The 27,886-nt window shown below is 43.7% G+C and overlaps 1 protein-coding gene across 3 annotated transcripts in view; it reads left to right on the top strand.

Annotated features, from left to right (window-relative positions):
* MAP2K4 (mitogen-activated protein kinase kinase 4) overlaps positions 1–27,886 on the top strand; it is a 100,353-nt gene that overhangs the window by 28,068 nt on the left and 44,399 nt on the right. For all 3 annotated transcript variants that reach the window (XM_010579453.1, XM_010579455.1, XM_010579454.1), the window contains exon 2: positions 9,296–9,398. The gene's annotated coding sequence lies outside the window, so the exon portion shown is untranslated. The remainder of the gene's footprint in view (positions 1–9,295; positions 9,399–27,886) is intronic.

The following is a 27,886-nucleotide window of genomic DNA, read 5'->3' as shown; positions in this document are numbered from 1 at the left end:
ACAGTGATTCCTAACTCCCAGTGCTGTTTCTTGCCCTCAGCAGGATCCACTTGTGGTCTCTTTTGTCTTCAGAATTAAAAAACCTGATACACTAACACTAAGGTGGACAGCATCAGTTGCTCTCCCCCAAATAATTGTGCCTTAAAAATGGAAAAAGCCCCCCTCCTGTCCTCTGGTTCCTGCTTTTCTTCCCAACCTGTGGCTGTAGGGCTCTCAGCAGCTGGGTCCGAGGGGTTTATTAGAGCCGGTGGGATGCAGGCTGTGATTGACATTGCCACTTTTCTGGCATAAGGTATCTAGAGGGATGATGGAAACATACTTGTTGCTTTATCCAAAGAAACTAAATCCTTTCCATTGACCTTAAGCAAAGGCCTCGAGGGCAGATTTTTGTCCTTGCTTTTCATCTAGGTACAATCTCCTGAAATTAAAAGGAAAAAAAATCAACCAAACCCCTCCCCTGTCTTCCTCCCTACAGTACATTTTATAATTCTTGCTGTGCTGTTTCATAATGAGAAAGTACCTGGCACGGCCTTTCAAATAATTTATTATTGTTTTACATCAGGAAGGGCTCCAGGTACCTTGCAATAAATTTCCAAGGGCAGCGTCACCATTTCCTTCTGACAGCTGCTCTGGTACAGTCTCTGCAGGATTATACTGTGGCTGCCTCAAACACGAGTAGCGTGAACATTTTGCAATATTTGTGACTGAAACAAAGTGCTGCTTTGAGAGCAGCCCCATTTCCATAGACATCTGGTCCAACAGCACCTCCTGCATGCTGGCCGGTTGAAGGTGCCTTGGGCAGCTGGACCCTCCAGGTTCTCTCCATCGGTGTTTCAGCAGGCTTGGCATTTGACTGTGACTATGAGCAATGTGGTAAATATTCTCCAGCGAGAAATTGCCTGAACCCCAGTTTGGGAGGGAAGCTGCCATCTAACACTAGCACTATGCTCTCCTCTCTCGGCAGAGAGCTGCCCGTCGCAGCCTGGCACAAGCACTGCTGTGCATCTCGCTGCGCATGTGCAGCCATGTGCTGTTATGTTCAGCATGCAACACTTGTCCAGGCACAGATTTAAGCTCTTTTACCACAGCTGATGTGCTTGGGAGTTTTGGGTACTTTTACTTGTGCTTGGGACTTGGGTAGTTTTAACTCTGTTTAATGGCTATTCATACAAATGGTATTTCCATGCAGGGTAGTGTCAGGGATAATAAATATTAAAGGTTAATGGTGGATTTTGGAGATTTCAGAGACTTCATTCTCAGGTCTCCTTTGCTGCTGGGAGTTTCTGGTCTGAGGGAACTAATCTTAATCTGATTGCAATTTCTTGCACTTGAAGCCTAACCTACTTTAGCAAGGCTTCATAGTGGAGGTATTTATAGAAGCCGTTGTAAGTGCTGTTGGATGTAGCATAAATCATGTATTACAAGTTGCAGAGGTGAGTGTCTGCTGGTGCAGGGAGCGTCTGTGCAGCTGTGAGCTACCTCCTAGCCTTAAATCAATGAGATGTCCTGCTAACATTTTGTTTAGTACAAATGTTTTACTGTGTAGGGGTTTCATGAAGGTAATGGCCAGTAACCCTTCAAGAGACCTGGCTGATCTGGACTTGAGTGTTCTTGTGCTCCCTAAGTGGAACACACGCGGGGCTGTAGGTGAATTATGGATAAATGCTCTTTCTAATGAGGTGGCTTCTAAAAATGAGCATATTTAGCACATTCCTGCAGTGCAAAATCGTCATCTTGGATTTGAATGCTCTTGGATTATACTAAATTGAAGGTTTTATTGAAAGGCAGTAAATGTCAGTAAGAGACAGACATACTGAAAATACTGTACACTTAAGTTTCTATAGTTACAGTTCTTAAAACTAATAACTCAAACCCCAGGCCACCTCTTTCAGTTTCTGGAATATAACTGCACTATATGCTGAAGTTTTTCATGCTTTGTTTCAGAATTTGACTAGTTTTTTCTTGAAAAATGGTTTGTCTGGAGGGCAAGGCTGGAAACCCTCTTTGTTCCCACATTAGTTGTGCTGATGTTGGAGTACATCCATGAGCAAGACTGGAAAGGAAGGAAATATAACTGCAAGATTGTAGGTTGGAAGGGTCTATGGGAAGGCAGTACTGTGCTAGCAGCAACAGAGATAACGAGCTGTGAATCCTGGGTGCATTCAGGACTTCAACAGCTGTGGGGCTGCAGCTCTGAACACAGGCAAACGTTCCTCAGCTGTCTCTACATCAAAGCAAGCATTTTGTTAGCAGACAAGATCTAACAACTTGGATAGTAAAAGCTGTTGGAAGAACAGAGAGATCTGTGTTGTTGGGATTTTTTTCCATCTCAGGTGAGAGCTGGTACTAGCTTTGCTTTGAGATGCCCTGGAAGAGATCAGACCTGATAGTTTTTTTTCTTACGAAGATAATTTCAAACATTCAACTCCCTTTCTAAATGGAAGAAAATCACCCAACCCATCAGGCCCCTTGACATCCCTTCCTCCCCATTTTCTCTGTCTTTTTGTTGATGTGTTTTAATTTTACAAGGGAGAGGTAAAAAGGCTGCACAGTTCATTGCAAATACTTTGGTCATCCTTCCTGCTGTTTGCTGCCACAACTCATTTTCCTGTGCTTGGTTTTGTTGTTGTTGTTGTTTTTGTTTTGTTTTGTTTCGGTTTTTTTCTGGTTATACTAGAGTAAGGCAATAAAGCACAGACTTGGTTCCTGGCATATTGCTACTCCACAAAAAGCAGAGACTTCAGCCTCTGACCAGAGAGAATATTCACCTTTGCACTATGACAGTCACGCTCACACTGTGACAAGAGGTTGATATTGCAGATTTGAATCAAGTGGAAAGCATTTTGGCAGGGATCAATTAGTATCCCTGCAAGACAGAAACCTTGAAAAAAATCCATTAAACTACTGCTGTTTTGAAAATCTTACTGCTTGGAAAGTAAGCATTTTCTTATGCGTAACCCAAATACCATTAGCAGTGTTGTAGAGGTGTGGCATGCAGGGATGGGGGGTGAGGAAATTCTAGGAAGAAATTAGGATTGCTTTCTCCAACAGGAGATGGCTCCGAGGCTTGAAGAAATCATAGATGTCCTAGGTGAAGTAAAAATAGTAATACAGAATATAACTCTGGATGAATATTTTTGGACTACATATTATCTGCTAGATAGCTATTTCTTCTTGTGTGAAGACTTGGCTGTGGCTGTGGTAAAGGGGCCTCAAAAAGAGTGATGGGACCGTAAATGCAGAGCCAAGTGCTTGGATTAATCCTAGTGATGGATAGCAGCACATAAATAATTACATACTTAACCTAGCATCCATTCACCAGTGCAGCAAGAAACAAATGTGTGCTATGAGCCTGAATTATTCTTCTGTGGCCATTGTGTAGGTGGGTCTCCAGTGCGAGCTTTTCAGGGCTTCCCAGCTGCTTTTCACTGTGTCCGTTTAGGCTATGGTCTATGAAACACCAAGGGATGTGCATTTACGGAGTAGCAGGACACAAGGGATCACTCCCTCCCTCACCTCAGTTCCATGCAGCGGCCCGTTGCTAAAACACCACCACCCTTTTAAAAATTGATTTGAGAACAAGAATACCATCATTTTAAGGCTGCAGTGATTTGAAATAAGGATTGCTATCGTTATGGATAAAAGATTAACTTATTTACAATTAGAAAGCTATTTCAGCTGTCGTCTTCTTCTCTGAGAGCAGCATATCTTGGCATAACAATCTTGTTTCGATTCCCTCAAAACATAAGGAAATAATTCCCTTACCACTTGAGCTCAGCCAAAGCCAAGGCCGTCCTGCGTTCAAATATAGTCTGGATTGAATATAACTATTAACATACAGCTGAACAAATCCACTAGTCAAAATTGGGAAGACCCTACATCAAGAAACTTCATAGTTTTGCGTCTGGTTTTAAGGATTAACCTAATTTATGAAAAAGTGATATGTTCCAAAGTCAGTTTTGGTTTCTTCCAAATCATTACTTCTCCAGTACTCTTTAATTTTACAGTTCTTGGGGAAGTAGATGTTATAGTGGTCGATGATTAGAATTATATTTTAAGTTAGCAAAACTTCTAAAGGACGTTTAATTTACATAAGGTGGATATTTCTGCAGCACATTTTAGGACAATTTTGAACACACAACCTTGGTGGTGGTGGGGGCATTAATGAATTTCAGAAGCAACGTTGACCCTAGGCCTCTATTATAGCAGAACAGGGTGGTCTGAATTAAATCTGTGCATAGCAAAATCACCAGCAAAACCAGTTAGTTTTGAGTGATGTTTCTGCACGAATAGGGGCGCGGAGCTGTCAAAAGTCTTTTTTGGATGAAACTCAAGACTCGTAGAGTATATAGCTGAAGTACTTGATTTTTGAAAGGCTACTGGAGAAGACAGCTTGCTTTGACTCTCATCAGACTTCTAGTTCATTTTAATGTGGTGTTTCATTTACAGTATGCATTTCCACGTGACTTGGGCTGAATGGAAATTCCTGGCATTTCTCAGGATGTTTGTTTCTCCCTGGTCATGTTCCTTGTTCATCGCCTGAGCAAAAGCAAACCATCCTGTTTGCTTTTGAGGGGCAGGTTATGTTTCTGTATTTGCTGGATTTGTAGAAAATCCAGCTCTAGATGGTGGATCGACATCATTGAAACTATGCTTAGAAACCTGCTGAGAGAGAAATCAATAGACTGATGTTTAACAGTGATAAAAAATGTTGTCACAGTGTGAAAACAGGAGGAACCTTGGTGTATAAAGTTTGCAAGTACTAAGAATAGGAGCAGGTTTTGAGAAGAGGAGGTTTTCTGATAGGAGTTTGTAGTTAATTGTGTCGTTTTCACTGTTGGGCCACTTCAAAGACAAATGCTCTTTTAAGTTGTATTAACATTGCTGTTAGAAAGGGAAAATCTTATGACACTGTATTATTGCCCTTGAAAGAAAGGGTAGTGTTTCAGGCATGTGAATAAAACAGAACTGGAAGAATGGTGAATGCTGTAAATCCCTGGACCCAGTCAGAGAGCAGAGTTTATGCTGCCGTAACAGGATGAGTGAGCGGGGGCTGTATGACCGTTATCTGCCGGTACCTGCCCAGCACCACCACCCATGCCGTTCCACACCTGGGGAGAGCGGGCGAGCAGGGGGAGGTGTCAGGCACATGCACGTGGTTGGTAAGTGTTGGCACCCCCCAGATCCTTGGCAGTCATGAACTCAGTCTGGTTTTACTCTGTGTAAGAAGGGAGACGCCATCAGGGATGTTGTCAGAAGAGGTCTCGGGAGGTTGGTCAGGCGATGGCGCGGTGTTGTGGCCATGTGACAGGTTGTGCACTCGCGGAGGGTCCTGCCAGGAAACCTCTGGTTCCTCGCTGGTGGCAGACCTGCTTGCAGCCTTATGCTTTGGAGGAGCCTTGCAGGACTTCTCAAGAGACAGACAAGAGATAGAGATTGCTCTGCATCTCTGTTGGCTAACAATATTGTTACAAAGTTAGCTTTGAATAGATTTTTGAAATAGGGGTGGTGAGACACTGGAACAAGTTCCCCAGAGAAGTTGTGGATGCCCCATCATTGGCAGTGTTCAAAGTCAGGTTGGATGGGGCTTGGAGCAACCTGATCTAGTGAAAGAGGTCCCTGCCCGTGGCAAGGGCGTTGGAATAGATGATCTTTGAAGGTCCCTTCCAACCCAAACCATTCTGTTATTCTATGAATATTCCTGTTGGTCCTGCAAAGTCTGGTCTTTCAGAACACTGCAAGTGATTGACATGAAAGATAAGGAGGGGTGATAAGTTCTGCAGGAAGTGATAGACTTTCATTTTGGTTTTGCCACCTTTTTGGTTTCGTTCAACTTCTCCTTTGTTTCTGGGGCATGTGTAAGGGCGAATTGACCTCTTTGGCTTCTCTTAAGTGATTCTTCTGCAGTTCAGAAACTCTTCTTTCTGTTACCTACCCAACAGCTGATCCTTCCTCCTCTGCACGGTTTGTAGCACCGGTACTCACTCAGCAGCAGAGTGCCATGGTTCAGGGAAGAGGGAATGGACGTCAGGATGTGGTGTGTGTGGATGGATAAGTATTGAAATGAGAATGAAATATTACTGTCACCTGGTACTCTGAAACATCATGTTGTTGCTGTGTCAGTGCCTGCCTCTCGCTGTCTACATAGACTTCCTATTGCACTGCCTACTCTAGAAGATTTTGGAGTGGCAAAGTCCGAGCAGGAGGTATGGCTTGCTTATCTTCATGACTATGCTATGTGTATAAATGCAGTCCTTTGTCTCATCTTGCACAAAGTGAGTAATGTTTTGCGTACACGCAAGTAACATAAATAAAATATTCCTCATACTACAGAGCACTGGACTGCCTCAGTGAAGGGCAGGGATGTAGGTTGGTCAGAATTTAGAGATACCAGGCCATTCCGCTGAGCTTGGGGAGCGACCCTACGGCTCTAGCTAGATGCTGTTCAGGAGAATAAATAATGTGTAATAAACATGTGGAAGAAATTGTCTTTATAGGAAAAAGATTAAAGAAAGTTTTGAGAATGCTAGCATTGTTCAAAGGTGGAACCTTGTGCTGGGAGGTCAGCTTGTCAGACAAGATGGTTAATGGATATTTTGGACGTTCTTTCATTTGCTAAACTACGTTATTTCTTTAATTTTTTTTTTTTTCCACAGACAACAAAATAAGAGGATGCTACTAAAGGGAAGGTACCCTAAAGCAGACCAGCTTTCAGCACCAGCAGTGGTGTTTCTCCATATTCTGATGGACAGATCTATACTTTTACTCTTGAAAGGAGTAAGCCAGTCATTGCTTACCTTGTTGCAGTGTGCTCAGGATTTTTAAAAACAAGTATTTTATTGTTTGTCTCCCTGTAGTGCTGCAGCCTAGACCCTACTGTGCCATCTGGTTTTGGGTACCATACCCAAGAAGGATCCATTGGGAGTGTCTAGCTCTGTGCTGCAGCAGTCCTCACCCAAACCAGTTGTACCCAGGCTGGGCATCCTCGCTTTCCCTGTTCTCCACCATTATTAGTGATGAAAGGCCCAGTGTCATTGACTGGGACCTTATGGAAATCTGCTGGTGAATTGTCACCAAAAAATGGTGATGTGTTGTTTATTTTAGGTGGTTGATACAAAGCTTTGGATAATTGGTTTCACGCTGTTGGATTTTGTACAAGTTTCTTGTGTGGTGTTTGTGTAACAAATTAGGTGATATTTAGAAAATGCAACCTGTATGCAGATACTTCCAGATTATTGTATTGCAGCAGGATCAAAACTGAAAGTATGTACCAGCAATTTAAAAGTAAAAGGTATGATAGAGGAAATAGGTGGTCATCTCTATGTGGAAATCACAAACAGAGAGCGATAGGAGTCTCACTGCGGAGCTCAGTGTGCTGTAGGTTGGGTAATGCCAGCAGCAGCACCTGTGCAGCAAGACCTCAAGGCAGAACTTAACCCGACTATATCTGAACCTGTAACTTGGCATCCAGCTGAGCTTGTCTGGGATGGCAGGTGTTAAGGAGCCTCAGCTGGGGCAGATGCGTGTTTGCTGGCCACAAGCTTTCCTGCACCTTCCAGACTGTGGGGTGTGTGTATTTCTTTTGAGGGCATCCTTAATTCTGAGGTTTGTTGGGTTTATCGAGCTGGTTTTAGATCACTGTTGCCGAAGTGATCTGAAAGGTCCTTTCTAACCTGAATGATTCTATGCTTCTCTTAGTGAGGTGGGAGTTGGTCTGTTCTCCCAAGTAACAAGTGATAGGACAAGAGGAAACAGCCTCAGGTTGTTCCAGGGGAGGTCTAGATTGCATATTAGGAAAAATTTCTTCACTGAAATGTTTGTCAAGCACTGGAACAGGCTGCCCAGGGAAGTGGTTGAGTCACCATCCATGGAGGTATTTAAAAGATGCGTAGATGTGGCACTTAGGGACATGGTTTAGTGGTGGACTTGGCAGTGTTGCGTTTACAGTTGGGCTTGGTGATCTTAAAGGTCCTTTCCAACCTGGATTATTCTCTGATCCTTGTAATATTTCATGCCCTGAAATTGCAGTAAAGTGCTTTGACCTGTAACTAGGTTTTTCTCCCTCTCTTTTTTTTTTTTTTTTTTTTTTTTTTCTTGGGGTTTTCCAAAACACCTCTTTGTGCAAGGTAGAGGAATGCTGCAGAGCAGGATGGTGCCTTCTGGCTTTTCCCAGGAGGGCTGTGAGATGGTTGGGAATATAACACCTGCTCTAGGGTTCAGGCAAAGGAAGGTTGTTGGAGGAATCCAGGTATTGTGCTAGCTTCAGGTGGCCGGTGCCTCCTGGGATGAGCAGTAGTGAATTGTTAAGACATTGCCCAGGCAGTGGGAAGCCCGGGGGGGTTCAGTTGCAGGCTCCTTGGAAGGTGGGGTGGAAGGGGTCCCCGTCTCGGCGTGTTTTGGTGGAGAGCAGTGCAGTTTTCCTGTGGCTGAATGGGAGCAAGACAGGGTCTTCTGCAGCTCAGTGAGAGGACTGGGAAGGGACGTCTCCCTTCATATCCCTGATCCTGCTGTTGCTTGAGCAGGTCATCTCAACTTCAATGAAAAATACATAGTCAGTGGCTGAAGTGGTGACCTGGGCCCCTCCCACCCTACTATTTATTTATTTTCTTTTTCCCCATGCTTTCTCAGTTGGCTGCAGAGCAAAGCTTTCTCTCACCTGGTCACCCCTCTGATGGGCTGAATTTTGCTCTGCTTGGCGACCCACTTGGCAGAAGGAGTGCACAGCAGATCTCCTCCATCCTCACTCAGGCCTGGTTAACTCCATTTGCGTTAGACTGAGGAGGGTCAGGAACCCTGTCAGCCCTCCTACGGTTGGGGTGTTACATAGAAGACATCCCAAGGTGCCCTTTTCCCTCCTCAGTGCCACTTGCCCTGGGTCTGGTGGCATGCCCAGGCTGTGCCGAGCAAGTTGGGCCCCTTTGCCACTGTAGCTGAAGTTGAGCCTGCCAGCATGGGTCTGTTTAAAGGAGTGGCTGTCCGTGGAGGCTGCTCAGGGCCCTGGTGTGGAGGTGCCCCGTGGCTGCTGGTAGCCGATGCTGGTACTCCAGCTGTCACAGGAGGTGCTTTGGACACCTCGCTTTGGCGTCTGACTTGGAATGAGACAGGGGAAGACCTCGGGGCGAGAGCTGACTCCATTTCTCCATTCCTGTGTCTCTAACACAAGCTATGATTTGCTAATGTTATTGTGAAATGCGTTTTCCTTTTCTTACAATATGTCATTTTTTCTGTTTATTTCCAGATGCTCTTAATATTTTGTTGCTGACAAAAAGTTTACTTTATGTTCATTGTCTCCCAGGTAAACGCAAAGCGCTGAAGTTAAATTTTGCAAATCCACCTTTCAAGTCCACAGCAAGATTTACTCTAAACACTTCTGGAGTTCCTTTCCAAAATCCACACATGTGAGTATAAAGCCAAAGGCACAACTAGTGGAACAACTTCAAAATTATTTAGCCAACACGCAGCGTTATTTTAAATGCAGTTTGATTACTTCAGTTATTTGTAGGTTGTTCAAATCTGTCAGTTTGAGTTACTGTAGATTATTTTTTTTTTTCTCCCAGAATTAAAAAAAAGGTTAAATTTGGGATCTTCCTGCTTTACACTGGAGCTACTGCCTTCCAGAATTGATTAAACTGAGATAAATTATAGCTAATAATGCAAGATATGCCTGTAATTAATTTCCAGACCTATTTACTGTCATTTTCCTGTCTCTTTATTCAGTGCTTATTACTTTTCGTTAGAGAGAAGTTCTTGTTTCTGTGTTACTTGTGAAAGACATAACTGTGATAGATTTTTTTTTTTTTTTTCCCCCCCCTCCCCCCAGCACTAAAATAAACAAAGTTTTTGAGGATTATCATTCTACCAACATGGAGATGTCAGGGAGCTATGCAGTGATTAGCTCTCACTGGGTTTTCTAGACAGCTAGGTACAGGATATCTCTATCCAAAGTTTGAATGCAAGTGTGGCACAGAGCTGTTCCTGACACTAATAAGTAACAGTAGTACATCATCACAGAAAATATTAGCTTTGTATCCTCAGATCCACCAATCTAGATGGATGGGTGATGCACCCACAGCCTGTACATGTGGCAGAATGCAGCTAGCATGCAAAGATATCCCAAATTTTTCCTCTCTAAGTTCCTCAGCAGGTCTCAAGATTTTTGTCAGTGGCAAGTCTCAGAAACTGCACCTGCAGCTTCCCCTGCCGACTGGACTCTCCGGGGTGTCCCTGGTTATAGGCTGCTTCTGCTTGGCTCTGCATGTCGCTGCCTCTCTCCTTGAGCTCAGTGCCTTCTGCTTCCCCAGGACATACCTTCTGGGGTCTGTTCCTTTTTCTGGTAGCTTCTTTATGCTGGGGTTTTTCAAGCAAGCCTTTATTGAGTTAGAAGCATGTTTCTGATGAGTTATCAACGGTAATTACAACATCTAGGAATTTTATGTAGAGTACTTTAGATGATTCTTCTTACCATCCCAAGTACCTTTCCAGCAAGCTCTCCACTCTCCTTCTCTCTCTTTTCCTCTCTGAAATAGAATATTCTTACTGGTTGTAGAGCTAGCATTTAAATAGTCACTTTTTGTGTCTCCTCATATCATCAAACCCCTGTAACAATTTTCTGTAGAACCTCATCTGGGGCTCTTTCCTCTCTCAAACCTCCCTAGTCCATTAAATAAAGGACTTAGTCTCAGCTAGTGAGTTCCCACCATCAGCCATCTATAGGGATTTGACCTTTCTGTGTTTATCTACATGGATTTCTGTCTCAGATTCACTGGAAGTCACAGTGGCTCCTGTCTAGCACAGAAGAGCTTTCATTGTTAATCATTGACATCTTAAGTTTCATGTTTGTGCAAGTGACTGTCAACATTGTGCATTAAGAAAGTGCTGCTCTGTCTCCATGGGAGTTGCAGTTGTTGTCAGGGGTTGGATCCTGGGCTGGTGAATGGCATAACTGGTTCTGAAGGCTTGGAAGTGTTTTGGGTTGGATATGGTAGCCGTTCAAGTGTCAAAAATGATGGTGATGTGTCTGCGCTAAAGCTTTCTTGGGACGCTACAAGCTGTAATAGCCATTTCTGTTTGAAAGAAGTGGATGCTGTTGGTTGGATTGCTTTCTCTGTGTTGAGGCTGACCAAGCTTGGATACAGCTGATTCATCTTCATGTCCTTTGTGTTGTCTATAGTGGATGCTGTTCCTCAAAAGCAATGTTCACATCTTATGGTTGCATGCTTCTCTCAAGTGTTTGTCTTGCAGCTGGTGCATCATGGTGATGTATCTGCATCTCCTGCTTGCTTCTCAGAGAGGCTGGAATGTTTTTTCCTCTGTTGTCTAGAAACCTTTCTAGACCTCAGATTTGAATTGGATATTCCAGACCTCCTGGCCCAGATGTGTTCTGGATGCAAGGTTTGTTTCCGTTCACTGAGTCACTTCTCTTCCCCAGCCTGATAGAGAAGAGTGGCCTCGGTGCCTTCCCGAGATGAGTGCTGGCTCAACACTGCTGGGGATTTCCCTGTGCAGACCCTGTTGGTCTGGATGGGTGGATCTGAAGATAACAGAGAGGTCAATTTCTCGCACGAAATTTGGGTTTCTGTGACTTGGATCCACCGATCCAGAGGTGTCCCATTGCTCCTGCCTCCAGGAAGGCAGAGGGTCCTGTCGTCAAATGTGTGTTGCCTGTGCCAGGCTCTTGCTGGGGCACAAGAGGAGGCAGTCAGCAGTGACCTGCAGCTGCCATGAGATGTAAATTGTCTATTAGCTGTATTTTGCTTAATTAACAGGTTTTGGTCGGGGAACAGATCAGGCTGGATTGGTGGATGTTCAGGTAAGAGTGTGGTTTCTTACTATGTAGACAGAAAGCAAAGGAGCAAATGGGTCTTCTCATGCCCATGCGTGTGTTAGGAGAGAGGAAACCTCTGCGTAAACTGCATCACTGGATCAAAGACACTGCTGCCGAGGAGGGAAGGCATGTCATGCCAGAGGTGGCCTTGGAAATTTCAGGATATTGGGTGTAACCATGTTCCTCCTCAGTGCCGAGGCTCTGTACCATGGTAAAATGGGTACAGACCCCAAGTACCCCATCAAGGTGTGAGTTCGGCTTTCCTTTTAGGGATTGTTTCTCGGTCTAAGAGATCTCAGGAACGTTGGAGAAGAAGTTGGGGAGTGTGGAGGAAACCATTTTGGGAATCATCGTAAGCCAGGTTGGAGTTTAGCTCCAGTGAGCAGGGGTGATGCACATGTGGGCTGGAAGGGACTTGGAGTGGTTTCCACAGCGAGGTTTCCCAGGTGATCTGTGTGTGATTTCTGACTCCATTCATGCTAGTTCCTGGGTTTTAATGGCATATTATCTGGAGGAACGATTTCAAAGGCCATGGAATCTCAACTTAGTGGCATTACTAAGACTCTTGACCAGGGCTTCCCAGTTGCCTTACATCCTGTGGCATAGAATACCCTCTGTAGCCTGCCGAGTATCATGCCCACTGCGCTCCTGCCCGGAGGCTGTTACCAGAGCTTTGCTGCTCTCATGGGTAGAGGCTTTTTGTTAATATATAGGCTGTGCCCTGGAATACTATTTCCAGGGGGAGAGAGCATAGATTAAACACTACTGAATAGAGAAAGTTGTGACATGGATTCCCAAATCTTTTTACTGCCCTCCTTGTCTTTTCTTTCCCATCTGCAGTGGTTTTGAGCCATGTCGTATGGTTTGGGTCTCACGTTGGGGCTGCATCCCTCCAGGATGTAGGAGTGTGCTGCCATGGGTGCGCAGGGAGCACAAGAGGTGGGTGCCAGGGCACGATACTGAGCAACACGTAGGAATGTGAGGCCACATGAAGGAGCAGGAGGACCTGCTGAGTGGTTGGGACCTCTGAGCTTTGCTGTGCTGTCTCTGTGATGGCCTTGTAGCTGAGCTGGTGAGGACTGCAGTGGCCAAGTGGCAGCGGGGGACATGGCCCCGCTGCTCCTGTCCTGTCCCTGCCCAGGACACCTCCCTTCTTCACCCTTCCCAATACATCTGCTACCAGCTGTGTTGGGATGTCTTGAAGGAGGTCGCCTTTATCACAGATGACCAGGAAACTAAGCGAGGAGGAGACTAGCAGAGCAGAGGCCACAACTGCTCAGACTGGAGCCAGTGGCAAAAACCTCTTGCATCTCCAGTGCTGCTAGGGTTTTGCCCTAAATATTTTCTGAGTTAGAACATGTGTTAAAATCAAGGGGCTTTGAAGTGACCTTTAAATAGGAGACTGACTCAGGGTGGCTTTGAATGAGATTAGAAACTGGAGGTACTTTTCTAGTTGCTAGAATTTGGGCTATGGCTCCCTGAAATCTCCCTTCCTGGTGATGCTGAGCGCTGACACATCCCTTATTGAAACTAAAAGGCGCTGTGAATGGCTTTCCTGTGCAGATCCTGTGGGGCAGGTGGGCAGGGCCCTGGGATGATGTTTTGAGCAGTAGGGAATGAGGCAGGGGGTTGGAAGGGAAGGTCTGTTCTGGTTCTGTGACTGCATGTGACTGATGGAGCTACGGAGGAAGTGTGTCTTGTTTGGTTCAGCCATGACTACTACCACCAAATCCACTTTATAAGTGCAATGAGAGGTTTTGTCTAGGTACAGCATACCATGTAGTCTGTATGCAGGATATCTAGCACAGTGATATACATAATTTTACATGTGATCTATACAGGGTAAAGGCAGAATAGAGCCTGAATTAGAGAGGAGTTGGGGAGTAAAATTCTTACTTGAAAGGATGCAGCCTAGAGAAGATGCAAGTGTTGTACTGACAGCTGATGCCCCAGTCTGGGGAATTGTATGCTCCTGCTTGTGCCTGGTCAAAGTCAGCAAGGCTCTGTGTGATTGCTGTGCTCTGCAGGCTGGGTAACAGTGGAGGCTATGGAGAACTGTCAGTTGAGACCATGGTTCTCATTAGTTCAGACTGTATTTCTGACTTAGACCAGATTAACAAATGCTTTGTTTTCCCTGCAGCAGACAATTGCAGAGGCTGGAGGACACAAGCCGTGGTTAGGGTGAGCTCTTAAACTTCCAACCCATTGTTTTTCAATTGCTATTTCCAACCAACTGAAAAGCATCCCACCTCTTCTACCTCATCTATTCTGTGTCCAAGTAGGATTTAGGCCACAAACAAAACTAGATTACTCGATTATGTATGTGTAAGCTCTACAGAGCTACTTGCAGCTGGTGGCCTTTGCTGAAAGGAGGTTCAAATAACACTAACATGGGAATGATGCGGCGAGATGTGACTGTATAGCTGTGCGTGGCAGGTTTGCCTGGCAGCTGTCTGTGTTGTGCTGGCCATTGCTGGCATCCGCTGAACTAAGTTGTTTGGTTGGGTTTAGAGGAGTTTTTTGGTTTTCTGGAAAGTGTTGTACTCTTCTGGTGCAGTGATGCCTTGATCTTGACTTAGGACTACAGAATTTAGATCCACCTGCTAAGAAATGAGCATGCAGAAAGAATTTTGTTTAGCATCTGGTTCACAGCATGTTGCTGCTAGAGTATCCTGTCTGCTGGCTGGGAAGTCTCTTGGCTGTCAGAGATGCTACCTCTCTAGAACTTGAACACTAGAGCGTTGCAGTCTCACCTGGAAAGGTGATGAAATGATGTCTTTTAATGCTCACAAACCCAGCTTCTGAACTGTCTGGTGGCCTGTTGGACTCTGTAGCCTCCTTGTAACATGTGGGTGTCTTCATGGATTCTTTGTGACTTAAGTTTCCAGAGGTGCACCATGTGGACCTTCTTCTCCTTGTGACAACTGGGAGAGTCACACACTTTCCAGATAGATGCCCCAAGAGTGTGTTGGCAGATGTTTGTTTAATAGACCTTCGGGGTTGGATTCCGCAAAAGCAGATGGAGGTCCAGTTGCATGTCAGACTCTGCTGTTTCCTTTTTCTCTGTACAGTTCAGGGATTGTCATTATTCCTGGAGAGGATTTTTCTGGCTGTCCCAAAGTATCTCTGAAGCATCTACTTCTCTTTTAATCTACTCTTACACTTTTCCAAACCTTTCTGGCATGTGGTTTCAGGCTCTCTAGCTGCATAGCCTACAGCTGGCTGAGTTAATTAGAAAATAACCTGTGAGAGTTACTACCATTTGTCTAAAAAATATTAAAAACCGAAGTGGAATATCCTAAATTGGCATGTTCACAACTACTTGTGTGAATTTTCCTGTAAATATTTCTCAGTCTGTTCCCCATTTCTATCACAGTCATTTCACATCTTTATTGTTACCGTTTTCTGATACCTTTCTGCTGCATGATACCTTCCCATCGCAGGGTGTGATGCCTGGAAGCTTTAGAGATAGGTTTCAATGTAAAAGCTACCAGTTAAGAATTTGAATTATTTTCTGTGTCTGTTCTGTAACATTTCCTGAAAGTTGCAGTGTCTGAATGTAACCAATGGGAAACTTGCTTGTATTTTCAAGTAAGCACAAGTAAAATGGATACCTCCAAGGACTCAGCAAATACATTTAAATGTATGAGTGAGTCTGTGGAAAACAGACTTTCACTTTTAATACAAACATCACCGTTGTTTAAGTACTACAGCAATGTTTCTTACACATTTTTTTCAGGAGTTTTCTTGACAAATTGATGAGTTTTGTCTGTACTTTAACCTTCCTGTCTCTTCCAGAAGTTTACAAGTTCGTTTAGCCAGTGATCTCTGTGGCCTAGATGACAAAGAGGTGGTATAGTTTGTAAAATACCCATGCTCAGTATCTCAGACTTCAAGTAGATCGCCTCTTCAGAGAAGGTGCTACCAAAGTTAGCGTTAGATTTTGCCTGAATGTGCTGCGTTAATATCTCTTTTTTTTTTTTTTTTTTTTTTTTTTTTTTTTTTCCTTTTTTTTTAAGTTTTGGTATTTCTCTAAGGTGCTAATCCTGCTCTGCAGAGGAGCTTTTTGGTATCTGCTGCTTCCAAAATAGATTTCTCTAGCAACTTCAATGTCCCTTGGAGCATCAGTGCCCTAGTAGGACTGTTCTCTTCTGTCTGCAAGGGTTTTGATATTTCAGCACTCTGCTTCTGAATTTAGGCCTTCCATGTCTGGAAACAAAATTTGGAGCTTGTGTATCTCCATTAAGCTAGTTCATATTGATTTTTCAAAGGTGCTGAGCACCTAGCTTCCTGCCACATCGTTGGTACCTGGGCTCCTCAGAACTTCTGGAAACCTAATCACCCACCTTTGGGTGTCTAAATCAAATACAACCTGATGTTATATACTAATCTGGCTCCCATGGGTTCCAAGTGCTTCACATGTGCTGAGTGATTCAGCTTTGCAAACCTAAATAGTTGCATAAAACTCTATGTTCCCCATTTTGCAGATGGGAAGCTGGGGCATGCTGTGTTTTGGAAGAGGTAAAGGTTAGGGCAGAAGCTTTTGACAGGGCAGAGAGTTCAACAGAGATCTCCTGATAATCTGTGGTCTACAGGTTAGCTCTGTTACCTGTCCCATCGCCGGTGCACTTAGGAGCTGTTGTCCTGGCTCTTGTGTGCACACAGCTGTGACCAGAGCTGCTCACCTGGGAGCAGCATTTTGACCTTGCAGCCATGACCCTCTCGGCGTGCTGTGCGGTGTGTAACTGGTCCCCTTCCTAGTGCACAAGGGAGGCCTGTCCCTTCCGCCATGGGGAAGAGTGACCAATGGGTAGGAGGCTGTAAGAAGATGGTGGTAGTGGCAGTTACCTTCCAAAGCACCAAGACTTGGCCTGTCCTGCCCAGATGGGGACAGCAGCCTGGGTGGTGGGAGTGGAGGAAGAGCCTGTGGTGGCAGTGGGGGTTATCCAGAGACAGGGGAAGCTGGGGGCTTCTGTGTCTGCCCAGAGCCGCCTGGGGCACCACCCTGCCTCTGCGGGCCCCCGTGGGGAGGTGGCTGTTCTCAGTCACTTGCAGGTCCTGGCAGTTGGCACATAGATGTCTGAGACACACTGAGGCATGAACATGCAACATTTCCTAATTCAAGGTGTGGTGTCTGACGTTCATACTGCCTCCTCAGGCCCGTTTTCACTGTCACATTTGGTGAGGGAAGGTGGTATGGGGTAGAGGCAGAGCTGCTATCCTGTGCTGCCTGCGAAGGTGTTTTTAGTGATGCTCTCCATGGTTTTCCTCCTCCAGGGACACCAAGATGGTGTCTGAGGAGAGTCTCTGAAGAGCAGTGGTTTTGAGTTGACTACTGTATTTTTTCTGCTGAGTTGAGTGTTGTGTGGAGGGAGGTGAAGCATTCTGGTTCGATGGAAATTCAAAAATTATCAGGTAGAGCAATGAGGTGGAAATATTCACTTTCAAACTGAACCTGACTTCATTCACCATCAAATCTGCATTAGTGTGGCTGTGTGTTGGGACGCAGAGAGGCTGTACAGAAGAGCAAAGCTGGGTGATGTCTCCCTTGGATAGAAGTATACTGTAGACTTTCCTCCTAGTGCCTGGCTTTTAGTGAGATGTGCTGCCTACCCTTTATCTCGTAACATGGCTCCATGGGTGACCTGTGGCTGGCCAGATCCTTCCCTGAGACATATAAGTTAAGTCATCATCTTTGACTCCATCCATGCTCATGGCAAAAGACAGGTGCCTGCAGCCTGCTCAGGACCAAGCTCCTGCTTTGGAGGTACCTGTCACACTCCAGAGCCTGGAGGAGAGCCAGTTTGTTGCTTAGTCAGCTTGGTTTAAAAAGCCTGGGTTTATAAACCTGAGTACAAGGTCAACACTTTAGTAATATTTTCCCTGGTCTAATGAGGAAGACAGTTTGAGAAATGTCTGTTGTTCTGACCATTGGAGAGTTGGAAATTTCCCTTGATCTCCTTGCTGTGTTTGAGATGGGGGGTGGTGCTGCCTTTGTTTGAAAGCAGTTCAAGGTTTCAGACTACAGAGGATTCAGTGTGGTTTAAGAATTTTGGGTTTTTTTAAATTCTGTTGCTTGTGTCCTGGTGGTTCAGAGGCAGTGCTGGGTCTCACAGGAGCAGAGCTGTTGCATTAGTGTTCAGTAGACCCTGGGGCTTCCTGAGTGATAGCCCTCTTCACACATCAGGAGGGACACATCTGGTCCTGGCATAGCTGTGTAATTCACACTCAGATGTAACTACTGCAATGTTTATTTAAGAGAAGTGAAAGTAGGTCAAGTAGTTTCAGAGTCAGCATCAGCTCTTCTGTTCCCTTCATACTGCTGTGATAACAGAAGCATGATTTTCTCTCCTTTTTCCCTTTATTACTAGGTGCTGTAACCCCTAGCAAGGACAGCAGTGTACATGCTTATATGCAAACTGGTTGTAAATCTTGGTGCGTGGAGATTTTAAAAGCATTCTGGACACCAAAATTCCTGAATCCTCTCTAGAGGATTAGAGAGAAAATGGAGGCGACACCTCCATCCGTGTTGGACTTTTCAATAACATTTGAATCTGTTGGTGTGTTTTTCAGAGTATTTTTAAGACCTATGTGTCTGTGCTTTACCATTTTATTTGGTGAATTATGTAAGCCATTCTAAAATTCATATTTCATACTTCATAGGGAAGGTGTGATGCATTGCCATCTCTGAGCCTTCAAATGGTCTCATTATCTACAGTCAACAGTAAGTTTTTATGATTAAGAAGTACAGGTGAGATCCAGAATTCCATCTGGGAACAAGGAGTTGCCAAAATTTCTCCCTTCCTCCCTCCAGTGATGAGCAGTCTTTGGGACTTGAGCATTTTGATTAAAAATACCCTGTGGCACCTGTGTGTTATCTGTGTCCCAAGGTGCCCCAGGGATCTGTTGAGCTGTGCTCATTGCTGCTGTCCTGCCTAAGAGGGGAAGTTGAGTATCCCCATATCTGAACTCACCAGTTTGTAAGTCATGCTCTGAAAACATATCAGATGCTACTGATTTCAGTTAAAATTTATTCAGGGAGCAGGAGATGCTGTTGCTCATCTGAGAGCATGGACTGCCCTCTTGGCCTTTCTCCTTTAGCTTCTTTTCTTCTAGACCTGTGAATCTGGCATTCTGAGCTGGGGATCGATCCAAGGTCAACAGGGGCAATAGGTGTCCCATCCTGTATGTCTTAGAGACCGGTGTCCTGAAACATGGATGAACTCCTGAGGCTGAAGAGAGCCTATATCCTCATGTTCCCTCCTCCTTGGGCAAATACAGTAACTGCTAGCTTAATATGCAAAAACTGCTGGTGTCTGGAGAGGAAAATGAGATGAAGCAGATTATTTATGTAATGTCTCTGAATATATAAGTATATATGCACACACAGGTTTGTCCCCTACCCATTTTTTTGGATAAATATATTGTGCAGTTTACAAGTAACAAAGCAGGACATCGCTTACACATTGGTCTGAGCTTGGTGCCTGTGTATAGGAGTGGTCTCTGCTGTGTTGTACAGATGGTGTATCTGTTTTCTGACCTTAAGTGGCTGTCACTGTTGGACTCCAATTAATCTGAGATGGTCAGGCACAGATGGTTTTTTTTTCTGCTTGTGTGACATGCAGAAACATCAGAAAGGATTTTATATATGGACCACCACTATTCATATCTGTGATTTAAGTTGGACTCGAATGCTACGTTTCCAGATGTGGACCTTGCAAACCACATTCCTGCAGGAAACCCCAATAAACAACTGCCATTGCTAGCTGTAGGAATAAACTTTGCTCATTGGTGTTCTGTGTACTTGGGATCACACGGTGTTTCATCAGAGCAAGAGTACATCCTTTATCTCTTCAGTCATTAATCGCCACCTCATAGTAAAATATCTTGCATTTTACCCCGGCTATGGAGAAGTGAGCCAACTCTTCTGTTTTGTGGGTTCAAACTGAAGGAATCAATCATCCCTTTTGTCTTCTGTACACATCAAGAAATGGAGAATAGAGAGAGGAGAGTCTGCAGATTGGGAGGCAGCTTTCACCCCACAGGTCATTGTCAACAACTTCTGTTTTTGTCCTTTGCATAAATGAGTGACTTTCAACGTGTACTGTGGAGGACATCTGGACTGAATGAACACGATGTACCCACGAAAAGCAGCTGCTGTACAAAGAGCTCATGGAAAGGACATTGTGGTGGATTGGATGGATATGACGGAGGTGGGGGTTAGCCTGCTGGGCGGAATTGGTTTTGCCATTCTGATTGTTTGAGGAACTCACTTCTGAAAAGGACTTAGATTAATTGGGTTCATGGTATATTATGTTGGTGAAAACGACAGACATCATCTTTGAGATTCAGGTGGATGTTCTTACCTCCCATTGTGAAGGCCCCTCCATTTTTGGGAAATCTCAGAAAAGAGAGAACAAATCACTAAGCCAGTCTACAGTGGATTATGATGACCCTAAAGGGTCTTCTCTTTGAGCTTGTTTTAATTCCCTCCTATATAAAATATGCTTGGAATAAATCTGGATGAGCAATTGGTCCTTTGTGACCAACATAACTGATGCATTTGCTGAGACAAGTATGGATCACTTGAAAGTGATTGTTTCAAATATCTCTTGCTACAGCAGCGTAAAGGTGGTTGCCCTTTCTGAGGAGTGTGAGGGCTTCTCTATAATCCAGCTGGATTTGTCTCTGATGTTCTAGGTGGGTATTTGATACCAGTGAAAGATGGGAAAGGTGATTCTCTGGGGCCATTGGCCTAACTCCTTACAGCATCCTTAATTTTCTTTAAGCATCTTTACAGAGCTTACAGAAAATCACCTTTTGGCTCTTGAGAGTCAGTGGAGAAAACTGTGCTTCACATAGCCATCTCGGAGGAGACCAACATTTAAAATCTCACCATACTACTGGACTGTGGAGCTTGGGGACCTTCAACAGGCAGTTGCTTTCACTGGCCTATAGGAGTCTTAGGTCTTAGAGAAGGGGCACTTTAAAAATACAAGTCACATTTGGTCTACTTAGTCTTGTTATAAGGTCTGTTTTGGTCACCACGTTTATGATAGCTGCATCTCTCTGAAAAAGCAATCTCTGTCTTGCAGTTAGGCGATTTCTTTGTCTCCCATCTGTCCTTGTCTGCCACAGAAAGAAAAATACTGCCAGGTACCTTCTTGGCACTGAATTACATATTATTTCAGGCTGTGATGCAGCCCAAAGTGTTTTGTGTTTTTATCCCAAATAGAAAATAAATCCTGCAGGAGAAGTTGGAGAGGTTTTAGCTTTCCCAGACCAGGGTTGGAATTTTATGACATACAGAAGTTTAAATTAGAAAAATCACTTGTTAGAGTAGTTGAAACGGAAATGTTTCATGTAGATGAAATAACAGCGCTCATTTTCTACCGCTCTCAAGTGTTCCCAACAAGGGGCTGAGCAAAACCATAAATTTGCATTGCTGACTGTTTGTAGATAGCTGCATTGGTCATTTGTACAAGTACTTGAGTGCTTGTTTTCTGTGTGCCTTCCACAAAGTGCTTAGCAGGAGCCCATCTTGCCTGAGCTACTCGAACATTCTGAGATAACAGGTCCTCGTATTGGGAAGGGAGATTTCCAAAGCTGGACAGCTTGAGGGACTTGGAGATCTAGAACCTGATTTTTGTTCTTAGAGAAGTCTCATAATACAGAGTGGTAATTAAACTTCATTTATCTGTTAGTCGTCTGGCTCTGGAGGTAATAAGAAGGGACGTAGATGTTCAAGTCATGCAAACTTATTTATTAAGAGAGGGGATAAGATGAATGACAAGCCCACCTGGGAGATACCACCAGTCCTAGGTTGGTGGATTCAGGATGGAAGCTAGATTTAAAAGAAAAAATTACTTAGTTCTGCTTTAGAGACCACAAGAAAAACAGAGCAGTGATGGTCAATGTGCCTCGGGGAAACAGCATGTCACTAACATAGAAGTATTTGGTTAGTAAGTTGAATGCAATTATTCATGTTTCTAATCGCAGTAATAATACAGTTGGAAATAATAATTGTCATTGCTGTAAGAAAACAAATTGCATATGATTTAATGTGTTAAAATACAGCTCAAATCATCAGAAGCTGCATTGCTCCCAATGAAGGGAGGTTGCTTAGGTGAAATTTGGAAGAAAAATATATAGCTCACTAATTTCTTATGCTAAGCACTCCGTGGGTAGTGTGACTAGCTGAGTATTGTGTTATACGTTATTGTGTCATGTGATAACAGCACCATGTTTTCCTGTCATTTTCACAACTTTTCCTGGCTGAAGTGATACACAAGCAACCCTGGGTAGTAATCACATTGTCCCGTTCAGTTTCAAAAGGAGAGAAGCGGACCTCATCCAGAAACTTTCCAGCAGGCTACAGTAAGCTTAACTGTCTGTTAGCCATTGTCAAATATTTTCCATACCCACAAAAATGGCATCTATTAAAGTAATGGAATTTGTCTCAGAAATAGTGTCATTCCATTGAGTGATTTTTGTGTAATGATAATGATATTGCATCTCAGTATCATTTTACAAACTATTTAAAGTACGTATACGGGTTCTTTGTTGATTCTTATGGATGTGCTCGTGTCTCTGTTTCCTGTTCTTTCTCTGGTAGCTGACCATGGCTCAGGAGAGGTCATGTTTCAGTAAAAGAGTCAGCATTCTCAGAAGGGTTCTTTAAATTAACTAGCTCAGTTTTTTTCCAGTATTATTCTGAAATGCTTGAATCTAGTGTAAGCTTTGAGTACCCAGCCGTGGTGGGTTCAGAGAATGTGCTGCAGTCTGGCTCATGTCCCAGTCAAAATGAGTTTGAGATTAATGTGCTCAGTTAAATTCGGTACAGGCTGCATCACGATGAATTGAGAGGTTTCCTCCATGTCAAGGGCAGGGTTAATCAAAATCCATTGTAACTCAGTAGTTTACCAGGAGAGCTTAATAAAAAATATTGACATTTTAAAAGCCTCAGCCAAACCCCACTGAAGTCAGGGAGACCCTTTGCAGCCTTGAGAGTGTGCTGGACCGAGTCTTGAGGGCTGTGGAAGGGGCTATGCAATCTTCCACACTTCATTAATTATCTTTATTGTAAAGTTTTGGAGGAACATAGAAAGCAAGAGCAATGCTAGGGAGAATTTCTGCCAATTGGTCATTATGAAAGGGAGCAAGTGTGCTTTTGTTTTTAGTCTGAATAGGTAAGAGATGCAAAACTAAATCATTTCTTTCCTTTGACATGTTTTCTGTGTCTCTTGATGTCGAGGAATTTGTTATTAAAAATAACTAAGCCTGAGAACAGCTTTACGTGGGTCAGAGTAAAACCAATTTAGTTCTGTCCCTCTTGCAAGGACACCATTGCCCAACAGCTTATTGGAAGCAGATATTTCTTCTCGTGAGAATCCAGAAGATGTGTGAGAGCACCAACATTTTCAGCCCTTTAGAAAAAAATGGAACATTTCTTTTGGAGACTTTCTCCAGTGAAATTTAAACTAGGGTTGCTATTTTATTAGTATTAGCCTGCAGGGTCTGAAAACTGTTTTGTAAGTAACAGACATTGGAACAGAAGCATTACAACCTCTCTGGGCTATTCGAAAGACTTGATAGAAATGTGTTAGTCAAAGTCATAAGCCATGTTTTTACTCCGAAGTTACGAACAGTGCACAGTGTTATTAAAACCCTGCAGTTTACATAGAAGCTTTTTTGTTAGGATTTATGGTTTAGCATTCCTTTGGCTGATAGACCACAAATCAGTTTCTAAAATCCCATTGTTTTGAGCAGCTTTTTTACCAAACTTGTGGAGATGTAGAGTATATTCTCATTATCCACAGTGTAAATAGGAGCTATAATGAGAGACTTCCTAGAAGAATCCAGCACTAGGCAGGCTTGTGAAGCACAGCTGGTTTGCTTGGATCTTTTTGACTCTGCAGATTTGTTTTATTCATGTCAACTGTAACGTTGAATACTTCAACTTCTGGGCTTCTTTGAGTGCTGCAGAACTCTTAATGAAGTAAAACAAAGAAGAGATAGGTAGCTACCTACAGCATCTTTCTGGCCTTGCTTCATGTCTGATAACTTTCAATTTTGCTTAAAAAAATCCACCAACTTTTCTCTGCTTCTCCCCATGGTCCTTCTTTTTCATGCCAAGGAAATGCTTGTTTTAAAAAGTTTTGGCATCCCTGCAGTTCAGTGCTAACAGCAGGGCTTGGGGAACTAACACAGCCTGTCCGAGAGCTTCCCAGTGTCTCTGTGGTTCTCCCCAGCAGGTTTTGTGGGCCTCTAGCCGTGGCAGACCTTCCCGTGTGAGTCTAGCTCACCAAGCTTGCAATGAGCAACCTCCTGTCCCGAATGCGTGTGACCCTGTCCTTGGCCTGGCTGCGGTGCCTGGCGCCAGCCGTCCGCCTGCCTCCTGCCAAGCTGGGCCCACAAACATTTTCATTTCTGACAAAGGGCAACTGTTTGGAGGAGTTGTTGTCTTGCTCCGTGCTCCTAATCCCTGGAATAACTGCTGTGACAAGCATAGTAACCATCTGCAGTAAGACTGATACATTGGTGCCTTTCAAGTGCAGTAATTGCAACAACCTCCTGAGCCTTTTTTTTTTTTTTTTTTTTTTTTTTTTCCTCCTTTTAAAACTTTTTCAAAGCAAGACGGGGAGTTGAAAGCTGAAGTCCTGAACAAGCCATCAGGAGCTGTAGTCCCTGAGGTGCATTTGAAAATACTACTTTTAACTGTTGAGGAGTATCTGGCCCTCTTTAGCTATTTATTTTATTTTTTAAATCATACATTAAGTCCCACAAGTCCATCTTACGTATCCTGATCATTTGCAGAATGTATGCCAAATTTTGCCCAACATTCCCAGCCTTAGAGAGATTTGGATTGCACAGCTTAAAAATGAAGTGGGAAGAGGAGACATATGCCTGATCACATCTGTGCGAACTCTAATAAGCACTAAACACAGGGACTGAAATCTGGTCGGTTGCAGAAGAAGGGACTGGGCATTAATTATTTTTCACCTTCACTAGACACTGTTCTCTGTGGTTACCCTTCTATTTTCTGAAGCAAGCTGTTGTAGTATCCAGTGCACTAGAATGTAGTGCAGGGTTTATGCAAGCTTTTTTGTGTTTTGGGGGCATGTCCGCCCTGTGGTTTTATGTCCTCATATATCTGCTGTAGTGCAAATCTAGTAATAGGTGTACTGCATTGATGATTTATTTGTTCTTATTTCCTCGCTCTATTTTACATCAGAAAATTCCCATTTTATATCAATGCAGAGAATCTATGTTCTAGATTTGCATTTTTTGAGCTGCTTTCTTGGCATGGAAATCCCTTGGGATTTTGATTTACACTGAAAAATTCCTGTTATAAAGCGTAGTTTTTTGATGCTAAAAGTAATCATTGCGTTCCAGTTACTGACCCTTAAGATAGGCCACGCTGCTTAAAGGAAAACTGCATTGTTCACATGTGACAAATTAGCTAAATGAGCAAAACCTATATTAAAGTCTCTGTTACTCTGTCAAACTTGTCATTTGGTTATTTGACCATTTCCCTGGGTATTTGAAAAAAGATAAGCAGGAACTGTGATTGCAGTATGAGGCAGATGGCATCATAAATACATAGTGGAAATTAAGCCAAGCTCCAACACGTGAGGTTTTGTGGGTGGAGAGTGACGGTACATCTTGATCTAAACCCCTGGAGCTCTGCTGCTCTGCACCAGAATACAGCTGCAGAGGGCACTCGGTGCAGACCCGCAGAGGGGGTATTTCCTAGCTCACATCTTCCTGGCTGCTTGAACCACCCATCCTGCAGCTGTGGGAACAATGGCACAGATCTTCTTTCACGCTACAGCTGGGGAGAAACAGGCTTCTTGTGTAACAAGGAAATAATGAATTCAAATTAGCTTTCTCTTCTGATGTAGGGTAAGAAACGCAAAGTTTCCTGGGCAGAAAAACACACAGAGGGAAGAGTGGAGATGTGTTTAATTGCTTTATTTGAATAAACCATGTCAACATTTAAATTTTTTAACTCTATGAGAACTTCAATATGAAATGTTGTTTTGAAACAAGAGATGGAAAGCGTTTGCTCAGAAAATCAAATCTCACATTTCACCCACCTGGTAACACCTCTTTGCTTTTTTTCCCTGCCTTTTTGAACAAGATTTAGCTCTCACTGGTTGTGCTTCTTCCTGCATGCCAGCTGACAGGAGGTAGGCAGGAAATGCCCATTTGCTGGTGCCTCCTTAGCATGATGCTTCTCACCTACCTTCTTCCATCAAAAGAAGAACTATTTTTATGGTACTGACAAGATAGGATGGTTGAGAAGTTAGATAGTAACCAATTCATGCAGCTTCCAACATAAGTTGCCTGCAAGACAGCTGGCAAGTCTGGAGGTCATGTTTCTTCTCATTTTTTCTTTTCTTTTTTTTCCTCTGTTCTTTTTTGGGGCCGTTTTACTACCTTATTTTCATTCCTTGCTCTTTAGTAGTCCAATTCCATGGAGAACCCCACTCAATGCAGTGTTTCATTATGCACAGAAACTCAAAGATAGTGTAAATAGTGCTAATGAAGGGGTACCACCTCTGCTCCACGGGCTGCTGTGTCCGTCACATCTGCGCTGTATTGTAGCACTATCAGTAGGTTTCCCAAATTATTCCTAAAGGCAGTGGAGAGACACTGTAGGGAGTGGCAGATTGAAAATCTCAGACTAGGCAGTTTAGAGATCAGGAAAGACCAGGGCAGGCACAGCATGGAAGTGGTGAGAGGAGCTGTTCAGCAAAGCTTTCATCGAACAGGTCAAGGGTTCGGGACGTGCAGCTGTTCAAAGCCCGGGAAGTGCTAAACCAAAGCGTTGCAGAGAATCTGAAGTGCAGCAGATGAAGCCATTTGAACCATAGTTGCTCCAGTCAATTGACCTTTGGGCCTGACCTCATTGCCCTCACAAAACCCAGGTTCCAAATAAAACTTGGTGGAGGTCATGGTTGGACCCACCGTCGTATTCAGCTGGGTAGTGTTTGCAGCTGCTGGTTGACAAATGGTTGCATTTATCCATGTGGAATAGGCCAGAACATGTTTATTCCTCTGGCTGATAAACTCAATAAGCTTTATGCATTTGGTTGAACACTTCAGGTATGTTCTGCTCATTGGGTCGGACCCTGGATGAGCAAATGGTGGCTTGATCAAATGCCCAAGAGAAGTGATCAGAGTCCAAGGGATGAGTTTGACAGAATCTCCCTTGTACACAAGGTGGTCAGAAGTACCTGTGTGCTTTAATATCTGTGTGAGATTGGTGTGCCCTGGAGTGGGAGCTGTCTTTAATGCTGTTAATGCTACTCGAAAGTGGGAAACTCAGGCTTTTGGCTTTCTTTACAACTTAAGAAGTGCGAATCGGCTAATCAATTAATGAAAACCTGAAAATTTGCATGGCATTTTAAGATGAAGAGTGTTGAAAATACTTGTGCATTTCCTACTAATTCAGTGATAGCATTGCTGCATTTGAACGAGTAATTGGGGGCACCTTAAAACAACTGTTGAACTCTTCAGTCCTACAAATTTTGGGCATTGGTCTGCTCCTTACTGGGGACAAATCTTGGTGGAGCAAGTAGGAGCAATGTTTGCCTAAAAATGTTAATTTAGGTGTTCGGTAAAGATACACTTGAACAGGCAGTTTTTGTTTTCACAACTTGTCTTGTTTTTTATAAATATAAATTATTGGCTCTTTATTTGTTTTTTGAATAAATTAAATGATTACCTAAAATGTTGGTGTTTTTTTTTTTTAATTAATTGCAGTTTTCCATTAAGAGCAAACTCTTTCTAAAGTCCCATTGATTCACACAGAAGAGCTTGTCTGTGTTGCATAGAAACCCAACTAGAAGGGAGACGGTGGGAGTGTGGTGGTATAGAGCAGCAGAAGCTTTGGGGAGATGGGGCTGGGGAGTGCTCTTCAGGCTCTTGGTTCTGCATGTTACCAGATCCTGCTTGAAGCCTGATATATTTTGTGCAAAGTAGAAAAAACTGTGTAAATGAGTGTTTAGAATGACTCTACTATATGAGACACATTGAATTTTATGCCACAGCTGG

Source organism: Haliaeetus leucocephalus, unplaced genomic scaffold (genome assembly GCF_000737465.1).
Source record: "Haliaeetus leucocephalus isolate CR32 unplaced genomic scaffold, Haliaeetus_leucocephalus-4.0 Scaffold657, whole genome shotgun sequence".
In the NCBI taxonomy this organism is placed as follows: Eukaryota; Metazoa; Chordata; class Aves; order Accipitriformes; family Accipitridae; genus Haliaeetus; species Haliaeetus leucocephalus.
Note: the sequence above shows the minus strand (reverse complement) of the source record. Positions and strands in the feature narration are given on the sequence as shown.